This window comes from Artibeus jamaicensis, unplaced genomic scaffold (genome assembly GCF_021234435.1).
Source record: "Artibeus jamaicensis isolate MK-2021 breed Jamaican fruit bat unplaced genomic scaffold, CSHL_Jam_final contig_391, whole genome shotgun sequence".
NCBI classification, from domain to species: Eukaryota; Metazoa; Chordata; class Mammalia; order Chiroptera; family Phyllostomidae; genus Artibeus; species Artibeus jamaicensis.
In genome coordinates, this window is record NW_026521814.1 from 13,793,271 (window position 1) to 13,799,272 (window position 6,002).

Here is a 6,002-nt window from a genome sequence, read left to right on the forward strand (position 1 = left end):
TTCCCCTTTTGACCCCTCCAGCCAGTCCACCCCTCTCACCCACGGTCAGTTCTTTCTCCATTGTCCATGTCCACAGGTCATTCATTTGTGTTCTTTGACTAATCCTTTCCTCTTCCTTCTGCCATTCCTCCCTCACTCCTCCCCTCCTGCAGCTATCGGTCTGTTTCATGGTTCCATGTCTCTGGTTCTATTGTTCTTGTTAGTTCATTTTGTTCATTAGATTCCAGTTATAAGTGAGGTCATATGGTTTTTGTCTTTCACCAACTGGCTTATTTTACTTAGCTTAATGCTCTCCAGTTTTATCCATGCTATGGCAAAAGGTAGGACTTCCTTCTTTCTGCTGCATAGTATTCTATTATGTAAATATACCAGTTTTTTAATCCACTCATCCACTGATGAGCACTTGGGCTGTCTCCAATGCTTAGTTATTTTAAATTATGCTGCTATAAACATAGGAGTGCACAGGTTCTTCTGAATTGGTGTTTCAGGATTCTTAGGGTATATTCCCAAGAGTGGAATCACTGGGTCAAAAGGCAGTTCTATTTTTAATTTTGGGGGAGATTCCATACTGTTTTCCACAGTGGCTGCACCTGCCTGCATTCTCACCAACAGTGCACTAGGGTTCCCTTTTCTCTACATCCTCATCGGCACTTGGTATTTGTTGATTTATTGATGATGGCCATTCTGAGGTGTGAGGTGATGTCTCACTGTGGTTTTAATTTGCATCTCTCTGAAGGCTAGTGATGCTGAGCATCCTTTCATATGTCCCAGGGCCCTCTCTATGTCCTTGAAAAAATGACTGTTCAGGTCCTTTGCCCATTTTTTAATTGGGTTGTTTATCTTGCAGGTGTTGAATCCTGTGAGCTCTTCTTATATTTTGGAAATTAAACCCTGGTCCCATGAATCATTGGCAAATATGTTCTCCCATACAACTGGTTCCCTTTTCATTCTGTTGATAGTTTCTTTAGCCATGCAGAAGCTTTTTAATTTGATATAGTCCCATTTGTTTATTTTTCCTTTATTTTTCTTGCCCTAGGAAATATATCAGCAAAAATATTGCTACGTGAGATGTCTGAAATTTTATTGCCTACATTTTCCACTGGGACTTCTATGGTGTCACGACTTATATTTAAGTCCCTTATGAATTTTGAGTTTATTCTGGTGTATGGTGTAAGTTGGTGGTCAAGTTTCATTTTGTTGCATGTACCCATTTTTCTAACATCATTTATTGAAGAAACTGTTTTTACTCCATTGTATGCTCATGCCCCCTTTGTCAAATATTAATTGGCCATAGAGACAGGGGTTTATTTCTGGGCTCTCTATTCCGTTTCATTGATCCATGTCTTTGTTCATATGCCAGTGCCAGACTGTCTTGATTACAGTGGCCTTGTAGTATAGTTTAATATCAGGTATTGTGATTCCTTCAAGCTTGTTCTTCTTTCTCAGGATTGCTGAGGCTACTTGGGGTTTTTTTGGTTTCAAATAAACTTTTGGAATAATTGTTCTAGATTTGTGAAATATGCCATCGCAATTTTAATAAGAATTGTGTTGAATCTGTAGATGGCTTTGGATAGTATGGGCATTTTAATGATGTTATTTCTTCCAATCCATGAACACAGCATATGCTTCTATTTATTTGTATCTTCCACAATTTTTCTTCAGTGTTTTATAGTTTTCTGAGTACAGGTTTTTAAAATATCCTTGGTTAACTTTATTACTTGGTACTTTATTTTTCTTGTTGCTATAGTAAATGATATTTTTTCCTTAGTGTGTTTTTTTCTGATACTTCATTGTTGGTGTACAAGAATGTGATTAATTTTTGAATTGTATCCCACTACTTTGCTGAATTCACTTATTAGGTCAAGTAGTTTTTTGGTCGAGCCTATAGGGTTTTCTCATGTTGCCCGAGAACAATGACAGTTTTACTTCCTCTTTTCCAATTTGGGTGTGTTTTATTTCTTTTTCTTGTCTAATCACTGTGGCTAAGACTTCCAGTACTATGTTGAATAAGAGTGGTGAAAGTGGACACCTGTGTCTTGTTACTGATCTTAAGGGGACTGCTTTTAGTTTCTGTCCATTGAGTATGATGTTGGCAGTAGGTTTCTTGTAATGGTCTTTGTTATATCGAGGTACGCTCCCACTATTCCCATTTTGCTGAGTGTTTTTATCATAAATGGGTCCTGGATTTTGTCAAATGTTTCTTCAGCATCTATTGATATGATCATGTAATTTTTGTCTTTTATTGTGTTTGTGATGTATGACATTTATTGATTTGAGAATGTTATACCATTCTAGCATCCCTGGAATAAATTTTACTTGATTGTGTTGTTTGGTTGTTTAATGTATTGCTGGATATAGATTGACAATATTTTGTTGAAGATTTTAGCATCTATATTCATCAGAGATATTGGCCTGTAATTTTCTTTCTTGTGTCTTTATCTGATTTTGGAATTAGGATAATAGTGGCCTCATAAAAAGAGTTTGGGAGTCTTCCCTCTTCTTGGATATTTTGGGATAATTTGAGAAGGATAGGGGTTAGTTCTCCTTTGCATGTTTGATAAAATTTGCCTCTGAAGACATCCAGTCCAGGGCTTTTGTGTGCCAGTAGTTTTTTTATTACTGCTTTAGTTTTGCTCGTGGTTTTCAGTCTGTTCAGGCTTTCTGCTTCTTCTTGATTGAGTTTCCAGAGATTGTACGTTTCCAGAAAGTTATCCGTTTCACCTAGGTTGTCCAGTTTCGTGGCATGTAGTTGTTCATAGTAACTTCTTCTCATCCTTTGTATTTCTGTCGTATCTGTTGTTACTTCTCCTCTGTTGCTTCTAGTTAAGGCATGAGCACAACAGACACTATTCAAGTATCCAATGCTTCTCAGTGAATGGAGTCCAGAGGAATAATCTTCACTAGCTTGAGGATCTGGGCCTGAACCCACGGCCCTGTTAAATCTGTGGGGTTCTCATAAATACTTAACAACCAGCTCCTGCAGTGGTAGAAAGAAGAATTTGCCAGTGTCCAATGGCTAATTTGAAGGTACCAGCCTTGAGTTGGGAAGACATAGCCATGGTCGACTCTCACCAGCCCATTACGAGTTTGCTTCAGCACATGTAATAGACACCTCCAAGCTATATTTTGTAATTCTATTATTATTTAACAGATTGGAAAAAGAGAGCTCCATTTGGTTTAAAATTTTTTACCCAAAAGCTATGAGAGCAATTGTACCTAAGGCCCCTAAATATCAATATCGCTGACGTTATCCACTCACTGCCAAAAACCACACATATACATCTTTTCCCAGCTTAAAACCACTTTATTTAACAGGATGTTGTAGGGAAAAAATCTCTACATGAGGGAAAGCAGAATGGTGGATTATAATGAATGATGTAGCTCTGGAATTTTAAAAGTTCATTTTTTAAAAACATTAAGGTCTCATTATTGGTCCCGAGTCTCTATACAATGAGGCAGCTTTGAAGGGCCCCCATTCATAGGGTCAGTAAAAAGTGGAAGGCTACGGAAATCTCTCGGTCTTTCATACTACAGCAGGAAAAATAGGGTTCATCTTGTAGGGTACTTTGAAGAAAATTCCATAGAGTAAGACATCATTTGCAGCTGTTTAGGAGGAATACTTGAAATGTGATCAGCCCGGTTTTAAAGATAATGAATTTATGCCTTGCAAAAAGGCAAACGTACAATTACTTTGACCAGAATCTGCTAAGTATTATATTGCTATTTCTCTATTTCTTCCCCATCTCAGATACGAATGTCACCTAGAGGGTACTCAGGTGTTCCCAGGCCACGCTGGGCATGCAGCTGTGCCGGGCTTGACTCAGAGGATAGATGACATCAGAGGGGGTCCTTCATACCTTGCACTGGCCAGGGCTGAACTTCTGACACTTCTGTCTGCAGACGACAAAAGGTTTTCATTGTAAGCTGCTTTCTGGTGCGTGCTTAAAGCCAAGTTGAACACATTAAAGGAAAAGGAGGAAGAAATATACTCATTGTACTCTGTGAAGAATTAAATAAAAATTTTATGAGAGTAGATGAAAGAGAAATAGATTTTTAAAAATCTTTATGGCCTCCCCCTCAATTGGATTTAACATTTATTTCAGGTTAATTATAATTTTCCATTCATTCTAATATACATTTACATACGTCCCATATTATAATTCCTTTTAAAAATAGACATTTTAAATAAAATGTTTCATACAAATTATGTTTTAGCTGAGTTGGATTTCTCTCTCTGATTTGAATATGGTTTCTGAAAGACCAAACCTTAACTTAGTAAACTTGACTGTCATTAGGATGTGGGTTTTTTTCATGGATTTTCCTCTAATTTTTTTCCTTCTCAACTAGAATACTTTCTCTGACCTCTTCCTCTACAATGTTACCAACATTCTTTGAAGTGTTATCTAATTTCAGAACTAAGGCTCAACCATTCTTCTTTAGGAGACTTAAAAGAATTCTCTATCTTTCTAATTTAGTACTTCAGTCCACTATGTAGCCACTTCAGTCCTCTTGACCCAGCATATTCCTGAAAAGTACAAGGCAAATTTTCTGAAATTTCAGCCGATCTGATTACACAGAGGCCATGAGCTTGAAGGAAAAAGTACCAACAGCTAACGTTTATTGAGAGGTTTTAATGTCCCAGGAATTATCCTAAATGCTCTGTGTACATTCCTGACTCAACTGTCACAATAACCGAGAAGAAATAGGCCATATTATCATTATCATCCCCATCTTCCAGATCAGGGTAAGGCACAAAGAAGCCACTGAATTTGTGTAAAGTCACAGGATACATCAGGGCAGCCAGAATTTGAATTCAGGCAGGGTGACTGGGAAGTCCACATTTCAGGCATGATACGCCCTGGTTCACACAGTGGTCTTAACATCTGTTCTGGACATTTTATTCAGGGCTGTGTGTGGGGTGGAAAAAACACTGCACTAAGGACCAGAGGTGGGTTCTCAAGTAAATTTTGTCACTAATTCATTGTGCAAACTTGGACAATTCAACCTTTCTGAAAGCTAGGCAGAAATCCATTACATTAAGTTCTTTTATAATCAGCTTATTTGTTTTAAATAAATACCAAGATCTGTGGAAGGCCATTTCAGCAGAGCCATTAAGACCAGCATTGAGTAGAGTTTCTGGGGTCAAACTGCGTGGGCGACACAGGGCTCCACGCGGGACTTCCTGATTGAGTCCCTTCCATGCCTCTTACCAGATGGGAGATGGTAGCGAGTTAGTCGGCCTGCCACGGCTTCCATTTCCTCATCTGTAACATGCAGACATTAAAAGCTCTTCACCTCAGAGGGTTGCTCAGGGTAGATGAACATTACATTGAAAGCCTTTAGTGCAGCAATTTATATGCTTCTCTATATGAACCAATGAGGTCATTATTATGCCCATTATACAGATGAATAAACTGAGGCCTTGAGAAGTTGAATAACTTGTCCAAGGGCATTTACCCTGTAGGTGATAGAATCAGGATCCTAAGCCAGACAGATGAGTATTTAACCAATACATCATCTTTCTCCCAGGACTAAGAGGATATTAGATGTTTTCTACCACCTAAGCTATCTCTTTCCTACTTGATTCTCCTCTTCCCCCACAGTTCAGTAGCCAAAGAGTCAAACCAGTACCCACCAAAGACCTCTAGGATCCTGCCCCAACCCTAGATCTACAACCTATTCTAATTGGTCAGGGCTTGCCTCTGTTTCGATTGGTCAGCGCCACACACACACACACACACACACACACACACACACACACACACACACACACCCCATCAGCCAGCGGTTGGTTTCCTTTTCTGGAAAACAAAGAGGGTAGGCCAAAATGCCCTCCCAAGATTCCTTCTAAATTTCAAGTTCCACAGGCTTAGTCGTGCCTGCTGTCCCAGCCCCGTCCTACTTGCCACATGTGCACATAGAGAAACTTGGCTTACTAAGGGCTAATTTCCAATTTAGCATACAATATGGAGAATTAAAGTTTCCCAAAGCAATGAGTGGTA